Genomic DNA, 17,270 nt, shown 5'->3' with positions numbered 1-17,270 from the left:
ACCAAAAAAAGAACTATAGTTGCATTTCCAAAGAACTTAACATTTTACCTATTTGTCCATCTGTAGTTGACATATCTGAGCCTTCAGTTTCAAAGAAGAGGCTCTTGAAGAGGATGATATTGTCCCCGGCGATGCCCGTGAAACAACACCCATGGACAATACAAGTAACCAATTCATTGTCCGCGAAAACGGTGGGGGACAGAAACTCCCAAACGCCACACTGACCGCCATAGAGACGAAATTGAAACTAGGTGACTTCTATTCACGATCTTGCTGTGACACCAAAACATAACCAAGAGGATATCACCATGCGACGGACGGGCACCGAGGTGACGATCAAAGGGTTGGGGCAGGCCAGCATGGATGATTGGTGTGACGACGGCTAGGGTTTCTTGCTAGGCCGACTAACCTCTCAATGGTGGTAGGTATTTTTTTATGGGTTCTTCATGGTCGTAAATTGTTTTTAGTGGTTCGTTTTCTTTTGAGATTTTGAGCGGTCCTGACCCAGCCCATACCCATGAAAATGAAGCAAAGGTTGTGTAAAGCCCGCTGGCCCAGCCCACCATTCCTCTGACACCGCACCTCCGTCAGTCCGTCGCCCCACTCTTCCGCCGCCGTCGTCTCGCCGTCGCCGTCGCCTCCTCCTCCCACTCCATCTCTCGCCTCTCTCCCCTGCTCTCCTCGGGCTCAGATCAGAGCGCGCTAGCGCCCAGTCGGCGAGGGAGCAGCGGCCTTCCCCATCCCTTCTTCCCCTCCGGAGAGAGTGTCGCCGGCGGGGCGCCCACCTCACCGCCGATGGCGCCGCCACCAGGAGACCACGACCCCGAGGCCGGCCATGGCGACTAGTTCCAGTAGCGGGTAAACCTCGGGTCGGGTCGGACGACGACAAGCATCTCAGGTACCGCTACATTTCAATTCCATCCCACGGGAAGAAATAAATCTCTCCCCTTTTACTGCTTGCTATATGCATCGTCCTCTGCTCTCTGCTGAATTGATCAAGAAAACTGGTAGACGCACTGAACAGATTTCACCCTGTGTGTGAATTGCACGCTCTCTGTATTGTTGTTTAGGAGGAACACATGAAGCCATTGTCACTTCAGTCAGTGACTCTTATTATCAGTATGCGCCGTGAAACAGGGGAATGGATTGGTGACGCTGTGATTGATCGATAGGCGTGGAGCTCTGTTGCGCATGCAATTGGAATATCAAGCAAGGTAGTACCGGTAACTTGAGTTTTGGTGGCGATGGATGGGAGTGTGGATTTTTAGAACATCTGCACCCGGGCCCTGCTATCCTGCCTGTACAATATTGCTTTAAGATCTGTGCAACACAACTAACTTTGTATATGAAATTTTCTCTTTTTTGTTTCTCTCACATAGAACATGTCTTGAAGTTCAAATCTTTGCATCATGGCAAAGCTTTCTATCTAGAATTTAGGATAAATCTTTCAGAATTTTTTGTCAAACATAAATATACAAAATATAAATTTTTAATCTAGAAAATCATAATTTGTATATTTATATTTGACAAAAAAATCTGAAAGATTTATCCTAGATTCTATATAGAAAACTCGGCTACGCTGCAAAGGTTTGAACTTCAAAACATGTTTTATGCGAGAGAAACAAAAAAGAGAAATGTATTTGCACGAATCGCGATGCGCAGAATGGATGGCTAGATAGGGAGGGCCTGGGTGCAGGTGTTCTATTTTATGTTTTCGCGATGGATGGTGGTAGTGGTACCTCGAGCAAGAGACGAGTAGAAGCCCGGGGAGAGGGGGAGAGCAGCGGCAAGAGGATGGATGCCCTCGACTGCCCCGTCTGCTTTCATCCTCTCAGGCCTCCCATATATCAGGTACATACATGTGCATATATTTTTACCTGTCTCTGGTAGAGCCTGAATCTCAGATAAAATTTGAAAGGAAAATTGATTATCTGTAGTTGGATATAATGCTTACTTGCTAAGAAACAGTTTCTTGTGACAGCATGGAAGGGAGTAGCTATGGGCTATGGTCGCTTTTTTTTTGTGTGTGTACAGACTTAGGACACCGGTAGTTTGATCGAGACTGAAACTGTCAGCAACAATGTGCACCGTTTTCTAGTCGACAGTTGTTCCCTAGCTAGGGTATGGATCAGGGGTGGATGATATAGTGCCTTTCTAATAGCATTGTGTTCACATAATTTTTGTGTGGTAGTAACTTGTCATGTTGCTGTGCAGTACTTCAACTTCTATTCCTGTTAAAAGTTATTCTAACACGAGGACCTGGTTAATCCTTCCTGTTTGTTCCACAATGTTCTGTGGGGCATTTCATATGCTCGTCTTGCCGTCCCAAGCTCATGCACAACAATTGTCACCTATGCTCTGCTGAAACTACCTTCAAGCGCTGTTTAGGGATGGAACGTCTCATGGAATCAGTCATGGTTCTTTGCTCCAATGCGAAATATGGATGCTCAGAGAAGCTCACCTACTACCAGAAAGAAGGACACGAGAAGGAATGCCCAAACGCCCCATGCTTCTGCCCGGAGTTGAACTGTGGCTTTGCGGGGCCAACGGCCGCCCTTCTTGACCATTTCACCTCCGTGCACAAGCGGCCGCATACGACCATCAGATACTCCAGGGAGCTTGAGTTCCACGTACACCCAGGCTTGCACGTTCTCTGTACCAAAGACAAGCAGGATTTTGTTACTCAATGTTGTGGTGGAGCCATTTGGGCATGGCATCTCCCTCGTCTGCGTCCAACCTGACGGCGTCCGACCTAAAGCTACAGACTCCAAGTTCAAATGTCAAATGTCCTACCATTGCTCAATGACCGAGTATTATCAGAGTTCAATTTACAAGGTAGCAAGCTCGTCACTCTCTGGTGGGTTACCAAAGAGGTACATAATCCTGCCCACGGACGACGTAGCTGATGATGATGGAAAGGGTGTCTTGCTTACAGTACAATGTCCATTGAAGATCCTAAAGAAAAGCTGCGTCTGCCCATATGTCTGAAGCCAGTACACGGTGCATGAAGGCGCAAGGTTCAGTGCGGACTTCTCGTTCTCCGCGGCTTTCACTGTTTGGGTTTCAGGACATACATATATATGTTGTTAAGAGGCTTTATGACCTCAGACTCTTCTAGCATCGTAGTAGTTCTGATGAAGTGCATTCTGTTGTAGTACGTCAGTTCATGCTTCAATACGTGAGTTTGTAGGGAGAGAAGTAACGTTTTTTCTTTTTGAAACAAGAAGTAACGTTTTTCTGGTTCGGGAGTTGCTGGACCAGATGTTTGACGTTGTGGAAATTGTGAAATCATGTTGAAAATGCATGTGGATTTCTAAATGAGCATTTTGTTTTGCTGAATGATGAAACCTCTGTTGTATGATGCTCTGAAGGCGGCGGCGACGACGTCTGCGACGCCGATCCCCTCCTTGGAGGCGTCGTTTATTGGCCCTTCCTCCGTCAAACGGAGGGTTTCTTGTTCACCTGGCTTGTTGTGTGTTTTGTGCCTTTGAGTGGTGGCCTGATTGGCAAGGCATGTTGAGGCGGTCCGAGAAGACTTCGGCTTATTGCCAGGAACTAGCTAGCTTCCTTAGTTTTGTGCTTAGTTTGGCTTAGCTTAGTCCCTGTTTTTGGTTCTTGTTGTAGCTATTGGTGAGTTTGTATCCTTCATCTGTAATGGTCATGGCTTTATTTATAAAGCGGGGCGGAAGCCATTTTCGGTATGATGCTTTGAAGTTTCTGTCATTGGCCAAACTGCTCATGTGAACATAAATTTAAAAGTTTAGTGCATTTTTACATGCAAAGACCAAGCTATACATACGTATATTGCAAGGTAAAGCATAATAGTGGGTCACTGTTTCATCCTTAACCTCGGATCCGTATTAAGTGTCGCAGTTTTGAACTAAGGTTGAACTAACCTTAGTTCAAAACTGCAACACTTATTTTGGATTGGAGGGAGTACCTTTTAAACTTTGAAACAAGTAAAATATGTTACAATGTTCATAAGAAATATTTTACTTGCTTATTTTCAAATTTTGTTACTTGGATACAAGGTCATATTTTTTGTTCCTTAGCGTTTAAAGATGAAAATTGTAAGCGCGTTTAGGGTTTTCCTGCCTCCAGCCGATCTGCCTCCTCTCCTTTGGCCATAGGGCCATGGAGGCGCGGTGGGTCTCGACTCTTGCTGGCTGTAGGACTCATACTTCCTTTTTAGGTGTTTCTCTAGTTTGCTTAGGGTTTGTATCCTACACAGAAAGGCGAGGCGGCGGCAACTCCTTGAAGGGTGGAATAAGGTTCTCCCCGCCTAGCTCCCGTCCCGGCGGTGCATCTCGCATCATCGAAGGGCGCGTGGAGGTGTGTCTCTAGCGGATCTTGCAGGATTCGTTCGGTATTTTACTTCAGTGTATCTGAATGGATACGATATTCGTTCATCTTTGTTCGTGTGTTTACATGTTGGACCCTTCCGATCTGCGCTTCTCATCATCAGTGGAACATGGGGCCTTAGCACAACGATTTGTTGATTGTCTACTATAATTAGGGGTGGAAAGTGGTAGCGGATAATCCAAAATATTTGATAGTCATATTTGAAAAAATGCCCATTCGTATCCGAAACATCCGTATCCGAATCAAAATGGAAATGGAATTATCTGTATCCGAAATTATTTAACAAATAAAAAATGGTATGAAATTTTGACACAAATATGGATATGGAAGTGGATCTATCCGTATCCGAATAAGATTATGGCAGGTAACTTTGAAAATTCTAGCCCCAATATCGCAATTATCCAACACAAAAGCTAAGTAAGTGGTCAAATGTTACTCTTTGTATGATTAAACTTAGAAATTATTATTCATTCCTATAATATTTATTCTTAAACCTATTTATCATTGGCTTATTATATGTCACAAGTTGATTATTTCATGTCACATAGCTATCGACTAATTTACTTAAGCAATATGCCGCTATTATTTGTATCCGTTTCGAATCAGGAAAACATCCAATATGTATCTGTATTTGAAAATAACATCCGATATGTATCTGTATTCGAATAACATCCGAGCCACATCCGTATCTGATAACATTTGTATTCATTTTGAAAATATGAAAACGGAAGTGGCAAGAGCACTATCTGATTCGCATATGATCCGTTTCCACCCCTAACTACAATAAGGTTTGTTATGTTCTAGTGAGGGAGGGGTGATGATGGTGGCACACGTTTGACTTGCTCTAGTGCTTGTAGTCCTCGTTAGATGGTCTACGGACCTAAATATATTTTTTGTTACTTTTGGTGTTCTTTATAATACCTTGATGTTTGATGAATAGATTAAGGACCTTGATAAGTGCCACATGTGTGGCATGAACATATGACAATTTCAAATGTTTTTGATGGCAAGAGCACTATCTGATCGAACCTATTTATGCGAACGTAGGAACTTTTAGTTGGTAACTTTCTTTTTGGATGACAAGTTTCAGGTTTTTTTTTTTTGTTTTTTTCTTTTCGAATGGAACTTTAGTTGTAAAAAAACGTCATGCCGGAGTGTTTCGTGCTTCGTGCCACATCATGTGGCATTTATCATTTGGGTAGATTAAAAGTTTCCTAAAAAAAAGTACCTGATTGCACGCCCTTGGAGTACATGTATGCTAGCAATGGGCGGTCAAGGGCACAGTCAACAAGGAGGACCTCAACCTGGTTTTCTCTCCATGTGAAAGCGAACCAGTTTCCTCCTCGGTACCATTGCCTAATTATCATCTCGGAATACGGATGGGCTCTCGTCTCTCCAGCTTCCACGCCCACATTCTGCCTATATATGTCAGTGAGAGGAGAAGCGAGTTTTGGTGGCGATGGATGCTGGTGCCTCTAGCAAGAGACGAGTAGGAGCCCCAGCTGAGGGGGAGAGCAGCGGCAAGAGGCAGAATGTCAGCATGGGGATGGACGCCCTCGACTGCCCCGTCTGCTTTCATCCCCTCCGACCTCCCATATATCGGTACATACATGTGCATATATTTAGTTATCTGTCTCTCAAAGTTCAGATGAAACAGAAAATTATGATTAAATAACCATTGGATAGAAGGCTACTTGTTGCTAAAAACAGTTTATTGTGAAAGCACAGAATGGAGTCGCTGAGATCTCGTTTTCGTAGAGAATTAATTAGGACACTAAGAGTTTGATCGAGACTGAAACTGTTAGCAGTTATGCACACCGATTTCTAGTCCGCAGCTGTTCCCTAGTAGGCTATATATGGAATTATGGGTCAGGGGCAGATGATATATTACATCTCTAATAGCATTATGTTTGGTCTGCTCCCCTTTGGAGTTGTATATCGATCACACTAAAACTTCACAAGTTCAGACTTACAGACTAGCATGTCGCATGGACCAACACGAGCCCCTACATGAATAGTTGCATAATTTTATGTGGTACTTGACTTATCATGTTGCTATTGTAGTACTTCATTCAACACTTATTTCCGTTAAAAAAGTTTCTCTCACTTATGCTCCTTCCTGTTTGTCCCAGTGTTCTGTGGGGCATTTCATATGCTCCTCTTGCCGTCCGAAGCTCGTGCGCAACAAGTGTCACTTATGCTCCGCTGAAACTACCTTCCAGCGCTGTTTAGGGATGGAGCGTCTCATGGAATCAGTCGCGGTCCCTTGCTCCAATGCCAAATATGGATGCACTGAGAAGCTCACTTACTACTAGAAAGATGAACACGAAAAGGCATGCCCGAACACTCCATGTTTCTGCCCGGGGTCCAGCTGCAGCTTTGCAGGGGCAACAGATGCCCTCCTTGACCATTCACTACCGGAACAGGGTGCTACACTGACGGCCAAAACAATGCCGACGGCCACCGTCGGGTTCCTCGGAGATATGCCGACAGCCTGGTCCTAGCCGTCGGCGTATCCAGGCCGTCGGGTTAGACGGAGCTAAGCCGACGGCACCCGTCGGCATAGAACGGCCGTCGGCCTATCTGCAAGTACGCCGACAGCTGCCGTCGGCTTACAAGGGCCGTCGGCATAGTGGTGGGCCCGGCCACCCCGCTGTTGACGGGTGGCTAACGTCGTCAGAGCTATGCCGACGGCCGAGGCGGGGGGCCGTCGGCATAGGTCCGCACGCCACGTCACCGATCCGGGCCGCACCGTCCAAAAACATATGCCGACAGCTGCCGTCGGCATATCTGCCACGTCAGCGATCCGTGGCACGCCGCCCACCGCCTAAAACCTGGCCGTCTCTATGCCGACGGCATAGCTGTCGGCATAGGTAGACTTTTTTTTGCATATATATTTTTTAAGCTTTTTTATGTATTATTATATCAACTAACATGTAGCATGTTAAATATAAACATACATATGAATATATATGTAGTTTGTATTTTTTTCATATATTATGAATATATATATATATATATAGTTTGTATTTTTTTGAGCACGTTAATAATGTGCGATCATGTTCTTTTGAATATAGATCATTATATTTTATTAAAATCAAAAACAGCTATGCCGACAAAAGTTTTGTGGCGGTTGCAAACGCCCGACACCCGTCTCCAGAGTGTGACCCCCCTCACGTCCGCGGTGTGCCCCCCTCATGGACGGCGCCGGCACCTGGAGGGGGAAAACGGACGCGTCGGGTCTACACGGTGGATGTAGCTGTGGGTTTGGCCCGGATGTTGCTCCCGGGTGTCCCTACGGGCCGACCTGACACAACTGGGTGCAGAGGTCCACTGGTCAAAGCCCGTCCGTGGGAAGTCAAAAGGCTAGATCTCGTGGTCAACCGCTCCACGGTTAGGCGGGACGGGGGCCCTGGGGGGGGGGGTAGCAATGCCACCGGAGCATCGTACCGGACCCTCATACATGCGAGGTGTTGTTGTTGTTGAGGAACGCAGTAATTTCAAAAAATTTCATACGCACACGCAAAATCATGGTGATGCATAGCAACGAGAGGGGAGAGTGTTGTCTACGTACCCTCGTAGACCGCAACGGAAGCGTTGATACAACGTAGAGGAAGTAGTCGTACGTCTTCCCGATCCGACCGATCCAAGCACCGTTACTCCGGCACCTCCGAGTTCTTAGCACACGTATAGCTCGATGACGCTCCCCGGGCTCCGATCCAGCAAAGCTTCGGGGATGAGTTCCGTCAGCACAACGGCGTGGTGACGATGATGATGTTCTACCGACGCAGGGCTTCGCCTAAGCACTACAACGATATGATCGAGGTGGAATATGGTGGCAGGGGGCACCGCACACGGCTAAGGAACGATCACGTGGATCAACTTGTGTGTCCTAGGGTGCCCCCTGCCCCCGTATATAAAGGATCCAAGGGGGGGGGGTGCGGCCGGCCCTATAGTGGCGCGCAGGAGGAGTCCTACTCCCACCGGGAGTAGGACTCCCCTCCCCTCTTCCTTGTCCAACTAGGAGAGGTGGAGGGAGAATAGGAAAGGGGGGAGAGGGGGCGCGCGGCCTGCCCTGGCAGCCCCTTCCTCTTCTCCACATTAGGCCCATGAGGCCCATTAACCCCCCGGGGGGTTCCAGTAACCCCCCGGTGCTCCGGTTTTATCCGATACTTCTCCGGAACCCTTCCGGTGTCCGAATATAGTCATCCAATATATCACTCTTTATGTCTCGACCATTTCGAGACTCCTCGTCATGTCCGTGAACACATACGGGACTCCGAACTAACTTCGGTACATCAAAATGCATAAACTCATAATAATTGTCATCGTAACGTTAAGCGTGCGGACCCTACGGTTCGAGAACAATGCAGACATGACTGAGACAAATCTCCGGTCAATAACCAATAGCGGGACCTAGATGCCCATATTGGCTCCTACATATTCTACGAAGATCTTTATCGGTCAGACCGCATAACAACATACGTTGTTCCCTTTGTCATCGGTATGTTACTTGCCCGAGATTCGATCGTCGGTATCCAATACCTAGTTCAATCTCGTTACCGGCAAGTCTCTTTACTCGTTCTGTAATACATCATCTCGCAACCAACTTATTAGTTGCAATGCTTGCAAGGCTTATGTGATGTGCATTACCGAGAGGGCCTAGAGATACCTCTCCGACAATCGGAGTGACAAATCCTAATCTCGAAATACGCCAACCCAACATCTACCTTTGGAGACACCTGTAGAGCTCCTTTATAATCACCCATTTACGTTGTGATGTTTGGTAGCACACAAAGTGTTCCTCCGGTAAACGGGAGTTACATAATCTCATAGTCATAGGAACATGTATAAGTCATGAAGAAAGCAATAGCAACATACTAAACGATCGGGTGCTAAGCTAATGGAATGGGTCATGTCAATCAGATCATTCACCTAATGATGTGATCCCGTTAATCAAATAACAACTCTTTGTTCATGGTTAGGAAACATAACCATCTTTGATTAACGAGCTAGTCAAGTAGAGGCATACTAGTGACACTAAGTTTGTCTATGTATTCACACATGTATTATGTTTTCCTCGACGCTGAGGGCATCCTTTAAGCGCGGCCGTTTTTCGAGCATTTCATATTGGCTGTCTTGCGTTTCTAATAAGTTGTTTAACCGTCCATGAGAGAAGCACAGAGGTCAACCCGCTTCAAATATGGAACATGGATTCTGGCAATGCAACGGAGTTGGGTCCTCATATCGATCCGAATGAATCAGTCTTTCTATAGAGGTCAATCTTTGCCTATTAGGCAAGAGGATAGCAAGTTCTAAATTCTGTCTCGGTAGGACATGGATTTCTATTACTATGAAATTCATAAATGAAAATGAAGTAGTTAATGGGAGGGCTACCGTTATCCTTTTTCTTGTATGTCCTATACATATGACCTGCGATTAGGAAAAGAATAGCAATAGCTAAATGATGGTGCGCAATATCGGTCAGCCAGAGACCACCGGTTACTGGATCTAGTCCTCCGCGAAAAGTCAGAAATTCTGCGTATTTGGACCAATTTAAAGTGAAAAAAGCATGAATAATAAACATTTATCATGATATAAGGAAATAAATAATAACTTTATTATTGCCTCTAGGGCATATTTCCTTCAGTCTCCCACTTGCACTAGAGTCAATAATCTAGATTACACAGTAATGATTCTAACACCCATGGAGTCTTGGTGCTGATCATGTTTTGCTCGTGGAAGAGGCTTAGTCAACGGGTCTGCAACATTCAGATCCGTATGTATCTTGCAAATCTCTATGTCTCCCACCTGGACTAGATCCCGGATGGAATTGAAGCGTCTCTTGATGTGCTTGGTTCTCTTGTGAAATCTGGATTCCTTTGCCAAGGCAATTGCACCAGTATTGTCACAAAATATTTTCATTGGACCCGATGCACTAGGTATGACACCTAGATCGGATATGAACTCCTTCATCCAGACTCCTTCATTTGCTGCTTCCGAAGCAGCTATGTACTCAGCTTCACATGTAGATCCCGCTACGACGCTTTGTTTAGAACTGCACCAACTGACAGCTCCACCATTTAATGTAAACACGTATCCAGTTTGCGATTTATAATCGTCCGGATCAATGTCAAAGCTTGCATCAACGTAACCGTTTACGATGAGCTCTTTGTCACCTCCATATACGAGAAACATATCCTTAGTCCTTTTCAGGTACTTCAGGATGTTCTTGACCGCTGTCCAGTGATCCACTCCTGGATTACTTTGGTACCTCCCTGCTAAACTTATAGCAAGGCACACATCAGGTCTGGTACACAGCATTGCATACATGATAGATCCTATGGCTGAAGCATAGGGAACATCTTTCATTTTCTCTCTATCTTCTGCAGTGGTCGGGCATTGAGTCTGACTCAACTTCACACCTTGTAATACAGGCAAGAACCCTTTCTTTGCTTGATCCATTTTGAACTTTTTCAAAATCTTGTCAAGGTATGTGCTTTGTGAAAGTCCAATTAAGCGTCTTGATCTATCTCTATAGATCTTAATGCCTAATATGTAAGCAGCTTCACCGAGGTCTTTCATTGAAAAACTCTTATTCAAGTATCCCTTTATGCTATCCAGAAATTCTATATTATTTCCAATCAGTAATATGTCATCCACATATAATATCAGAAATGCTACAGAGCTCCCACTCACTTTCTTGTAAATACAGGCTTCTCCGAAAGTCTGCATAAAACAAAATGCTTTGATCACACTATCAAAACGTTTATTCCAACTCCGAGAGGCTTGCACCAGTCCATAAATGGATCGCTGGAGCTTGCACACTTTTTTAGCTCCCTTTGGGTCGACAAAACCTTCTGGTTGCATCATATACAACTCTTCTTCCAGAAATCCATTCAGGAATGCAGTTTTGACATCCATCTGCCAAATTTCATAATCATAAAATGCGGCAATTGCTAACATAATTCGGACAGACTTAAGCATCGCTACGGGTGAGAAGGTCTCATCGTAGTCAAACCCTTGAACTTGTCGAAAACCTTTTGCGACAAGTCGAGCTTTGTAGACAGTAATATTACCGTCAGCGTCAGTCTTCTTCTTGAAGATCCATTTATTCTCAATTGCTTGTCGATCATCGGGCAAGTCAACCAAAGTCCATACTTTGTTCTCATACATGGATCCCATCTCAGATTTCATGGCTTCAAGCCATTTTGCGGAATCTGGGCTCACCATCGCTTCTTCATAGTTCGTAGGTTCATCATGATCTAGTAGCATGACTTCCAGAACAGGATTACCGTACCACTCTGGCGCGGATCTCACTCTGGTTGATCTACGAGGTTCAGTAGTATCTTGATCTGAAGTTTCATGATCATCATCATTAGCTTCCTTACTAACTGGTGTAGGTGTCACTGAAACAGTTTTCTGTGATGTACTACTTTCCAATAAGGGAGCAGGTACAGTTACCTCGTCAAGTTCTACTTTCCTCCCACTCACTTCTTTCGAGAGAAACTCCTTCTCCAGAAAGTTTCTGAATTTAGCAACAAAAGTCTTGCCTTCGTATTTGTGATAGAAGGTGTATCCAATAGTTTCCTTTGGATATCCTATGAAGACACATTTCTCCGATTTGGGTTCAAGCTTATCAGGTTGAAGCCTTTTCACATAAGCATCGCAGCCCCAAACTTTCAGAAACGACAACTTTGGTTTCTTGCCAAACCATAGTTCATAAGGTGTCGTCTCAACGGATTTTGATGGTGCCCTATTTAACGTGAATGCGGCCGTCTCTAGACCGTATCCCCAAAACGATAGCGGTAAATCAGCAAGAGACATCATATATCGCACCATATCTAGTAAAGTGCGATTACAACGTTCGGACACACCATTACGCTGTGGTGTTCCGGGTGGCGTGAGTTGCGAAACTATTCCACAATTTTTCAAATGTACACCAAACTCGTAACTCAAATATTCTCCTCCATGATCAGATCGTAGGAACTTTATTTTCTTGTTACGATGATTTTCAACTTCACTCTGAAATTCTTTGAACTTTTCAAATGTTTCAGACTTATGTTTCATTAAGTAGATATACCCATATCTGCTTAAGTCATCTGTGAAGGTGAGAAAATAATGCTATCCGCCACGAGCCTCAACATTCATCGAACCACATACATCTGTATGTATGATTTCTAATAAATCTGTTGCTCTCTCCATAGTACCGGAGAACGGTGTTTTAGTCATCTTGCCCATGAGGCACGGTTCGCAAGTACCAAGTGATTCATAATCAAGTGGTTCCAAAAGTCCATCAGTATGGAGTTTCTTCATGCGCTTTACACCGATATGACCTAAACGGCAGTGCCACAAATAAGTTGCACTATCATTATCAACTCTACATCTTTTGGCTTCTACATTATGAATATGTGTATCACTACTATCGAGATTCAATAAGAATAGACCACTCTTCAAGGGTGCATGACCATAAAAGATATTACTCATATAAATAGAACAACCATTATTCTCTGATTTAAATGAATAACCGTCTCGCATTAAACAAGATCCAGATATAATGTTCATGCTCAACGCTGGCACCAAATAACAATTATTTAGGTCTAATACTAATCCCGAAGGTAGATGTAGAGGTAGTGTGCCGACCGCGATCACATCGACTTTGGAACCGTTTCCCACGCGCATCGTCACCTCGTCCTTAGCCAATCTTCGCTTAATCTGTAGTCCCTGTTTCGAGTTGCAAATATTAGCAACAGAACCAGTATCAAATACCCAGGTGCTACTGCGAGCATTAGTAAGGTACACATCAATAACATGTATATCACATATACCTTTGTTCACCTTGCCATCCTTCTTATCCGCCAAATACTTGGGGCAGTTCCGCTTCCAGTGACCAGTCTGCTTGCAGTAGAAGCACTCAGTTTCAGGCTTAGGTCCAGACTTGGGTTTCTTCTCTTGAGCAGCAACTTGTTTGCCGTTCTTCTTGAAGTTCTCCTTCTTCTTCCCTTTGCCCTTTTTCTTGAAACTAGTGGTTTTGTTGACCATCAACACTTGATGCTCCTTCTTGATTTCTACCTTCGCAGCTTTTAGCATTGCGAAGAGCTCGGGAATAGTCTTATTCATCCCTTGCATATTATAGTTCATCACGAAGCTCTTGTAGCTTGGTGGCAGTGATTGGAGAATTCTGTCAATGACGCAATCATCTGGAAGATTAACTCCCAATTGAATCAAGTGATTATTATACCCAGACATTTTGAGTATATGCTCACTGACAGAACTGTTCTCCTCCATCTTGCAGCTATAGAACTTATTGGAGACTTCATATCTCTCAATCCGGGCATTTGCTTGAAATATTAACTTCAACTCCTCAAACATCTCATATGCTCCATGACGTTCAAAACGTCGTTGAAGTCCCGATTCTAAGCCGTAAAGCATGGCACACTGAACTATCAAGTAGTCATCAGCTTTGCTCTGCCAGACGTTCATAACATCTGGTGTTGCTCCAGCAGCAGGCCTGGCACCCAGCGGTGCTTCCAGGACGTAATTCTTCTGTGCAGCAATGAGGATAATCCTCAAGTTACGGATCCAGTCCGTGTAATTGCTACCATCATCTTTCAACTTTGCTTTCTCAAGGAACGCATTAAAATTCAACGGAACAACAGCACGAGCCATCTATCTACAATCAAACATAAACAAGCAAGATACTATCAGGTACTAAGTTCATGATAAATTTAAGTTCAATTAATCAAATTATTTAAGAACTCCCACTTAGATAGACATCCCTCTAATCCTCTAAGTGATCACGTGATCCAAATCAACTAAACCATGTCCGATCATCACGCGAGATGGAGTAGTTTCTTTGGTGAACATCATTATGTTGATCATATCTACTATATGATTCACGCTCGACCTTTCGGTCTCTGTGTTCCGAGGCCATATCTGTATATGCTTGGCTCGTCAAGTATAACCTGAGTATTCCGCGTGTGCAACTATTTTGCACTAGTTGTATTTGAACGTAGAGCCTATCACACCCGATCATCATGTGGTGTCTCAGCACGAAGAACTTTCGCAACGGTGCATACTCAGGGAGAACACTTCTTGATAATTAGTGAGAGATCATCTTATAATGCTACCGCCAATCAAAGCAAGATAAGATGCATAAAAGATGAACATCACATGCAATCAATATAAGTGATATGATATGGCCATCTTGTGCCTGTGATCTCCATCTCCGAAGCACCGTCATGATCACCATCGTCACCGGCGCGACACCTTGATCTTCATCGTAGCATCGTTGTCGTCTCGTCAATCTTATGCTTCCACGACTATCGCTACCGCTTAGTGATAAAGTAAAGCATTACATTGCGATTGCATTGCATACAATAAAGCGACAACCATATGGCTCCTGCCAGTTGCCGATAACTCGGTTACAAAACATGATCATCTCATACAATAAAATTCAGCATCATGTCTTGACCATATCACATCACAACATGCCCTGCAAAAACAAGTTAGACATCCTCTACTTTGTTGTTGCAAGTTTTACGTGGCTGCTACGGGCTTAAGCAAGAACCAATCTCACCTACGCATCAAAACCACAACGATAGTTTGTCAAGTTGATGCCGTTTTAACCTTCGCAAGGACTGGGCGTAGCCACACTCGGTTCAACTAAAGTTGGACAAACAGTCACCCGCAAGCCACCTCTGTGCAAAGCACGTCGGGAGAACCGGTCTCGCGTAAGCGTACGCGTAATGTTGGTCCCGGCCGCTTCGTCCAACAATACCGCCGAACCAAAGTATGACATGCTGGTAGGCAGTATGACATATATCGCCCACAACTCACTTGTGTTCTACTCGTGCATATAACATCAAACCATAAAACCTAGGCTCGGATGCCACTATTGAGGAACGAAGTAATTTCAAAAAATTTCCTACGCACACGCAAGATCATGGTGATGCATAACAACGAGAGGGGAGAGTGTTGTATACGTACCCTCGTAGACCGCAACGGAAGCGTTGATGCAACATAGAGGAAATAGTCGTACGTCTTCCCGATCTGACCGATCCAAGCAGCGTTACTCCGGCACCTCCAAGTTCTTAGCACACGTACAGCTCGATGACGCTCCCCGGGCTCCGATCCAGCAAAGCTTCGGGGATGAGTTCCGTCAGCACAACGGCGTGGTGATGATGATGATGTTCTACCGACGCAGGGCTTCGCCTAAGCACTACAACGATATGATCGAGGTAGAATATGGTGGCAGGGGGCACCGCACACGGCTAAGGAACGATCACGTGGATCAACTTGTGTGTCCTAGGGTGCCCCCCTGCCCCCGTATATAAAGGATCCAAGGGGGGGGGGGTGCGGCCGGCCCTATGGTGGCGCGCAGGAGGAGTCCTACTCCCGGTGGGAGTAGGACTCCCCTCCCCTCTTCCTTGTCCAACTAGGAGAGGTGGAGGGAGAATAGGAAAGGGGGGGCGCCGCCCCTCCCTCCTTGTCCAACTCGGACTAGGGGGAGAGGGGGCGCGCGGCCTGCCCTGGCAGCCCCTTCCTCTTCTCCACATTAGGCCCATGAGGCCCATTAACCCCCCGGGGGGTTCCGGTAACCCCCCGGTGCTCCGGTTTTATCCGATACTTCTTCGGAACCTTTCCGGTGTCCGAATATAGTCATCCAATATATCAATCTTTATGTCTCGACCATTTCGAGACTCCTCGTCATGTCCGTGATCACATCCGGGACTCCGAACTAACGTCGGTACATCAAAATGCATAAACTCATAATAACTGCCATCGTAACGTTAAGCGTGCGGACCCTACGGTTCGAGAACAATGCAGACATGACTGAGACAAATCTCCGGTCAATAACCAATAGCGGGACCTGGATGCCCATATTGGCTCCTACATATTCTACGAAGATCTTTATCGGTCAGACCGCATAACAACATACGTTGTTCCCTTTGTCATCGGTATGTTACTTGCCCGAGATTCGATCGTCGGTATCCAATACCTAGTTCAATCTCGTTACCGGCAAGTCTCTTTACTCGTTCTGTAATACATCATCTCGCAACCAACTTATTAGTTGCAATGCTTGCAAGGCTTATGTGATGTGCATTACCGAGAGGGCCCAGAGATACCTCTCTGACAATCGAAGTGACAAATCCTAATCTCGAAATACGCCAACCCAACATCTACCTTTGGAGACACCTGTAGAGCTCCTTTATAATCACCCATTTACGTTGTGACGTTTGGTAGCACACAAAGTGTTCCTCTGGTAAACGGGAGTTGCATAATCTCATAGTCATAGGAACATGTATAAGTCATGAAGAAAGCAATAGCAACATACTAAACGATCGGGTGCTAAGCTAATGGAATGGGTCATGTCAATCAGATCATTCACCTAATGATGTGATCCCGTTAATCAAATAACAACTCTTTGTTCATGGTTAGGAAACATAACCATCTTTGATTAACGAGCTAGTCAAGTAGAGGCATACTAGTGACACTAAGTTTGTCTATGTATTCACACATGTATTATGTTTCCAGTTAATACAATTCTAGCATGAATAATAAACATTTATCATGATATAAGGAAATAAATAATAATTTATTATTGCCTCTGGGGCATATTTCCTTCAGTTGTTGCATGTTCAAAGAGGCGACACGCATCTCCGGGGCGTGCCCCCCTAACGGACGGCGCCGCCGCCGGCACCTGGAGGGGGAAAACGGACGCATCGGGTCTACACGGAGGGGATGTAGCTGTCGGTTTGGCCCGGATGTTGCTCCCAGGTGTCCCTCTGAGCTGACCTGACACAACCGGGTGGAGAGGTCCACTGTTCAAAGCCTGTCCGTGGAAAGTCAAAGGGCTAGATCTCGTGGTCAACCGCTCTAGGGTTAGGCAGGACAGGGGCCCTGGG

The 17,270-nt window shown here is 45.2% G+C and overlaps 2 pseudogenes; both read left to right on the top strand.

Annotated features, from left to right (window-relative positions):
• Nucleotides 1-1,506: 1,506 nt before the first annotated feature.
• Nucleotides 1,507-3,240, top strand: LOC119270989 (annotated as a pseudogene).
• Nucleotides 3,241-5,821: 2,581 nt separating this feature from the next.
• The window catches only part of LOC119270988, a 29,701-nt pseudogene continuing 18,252 nt past the window's right edge, over nt 5,822-17,270 (top strand).

The sequence above is a fragment of the Triticum dicoccoides genome, chromosome 3A (genome assembly GCF_002162155.2).
Source record: "Triticum dicoccoides isolate Atlit2015 ecotype Zavitan chromosome 3A, WEW_v2.0, whole genome shotgun sequence".
Classification (NCBI taxonomy): Eukaryota; Viridiplantae; Streptophyta; class Magnoliopsida; order Poales; family Poaceae; genus Triticum; species Triticum dicoccoides.
This window is presented reverse-complemented; position numbering and strand designations above follow the sequence as displayed.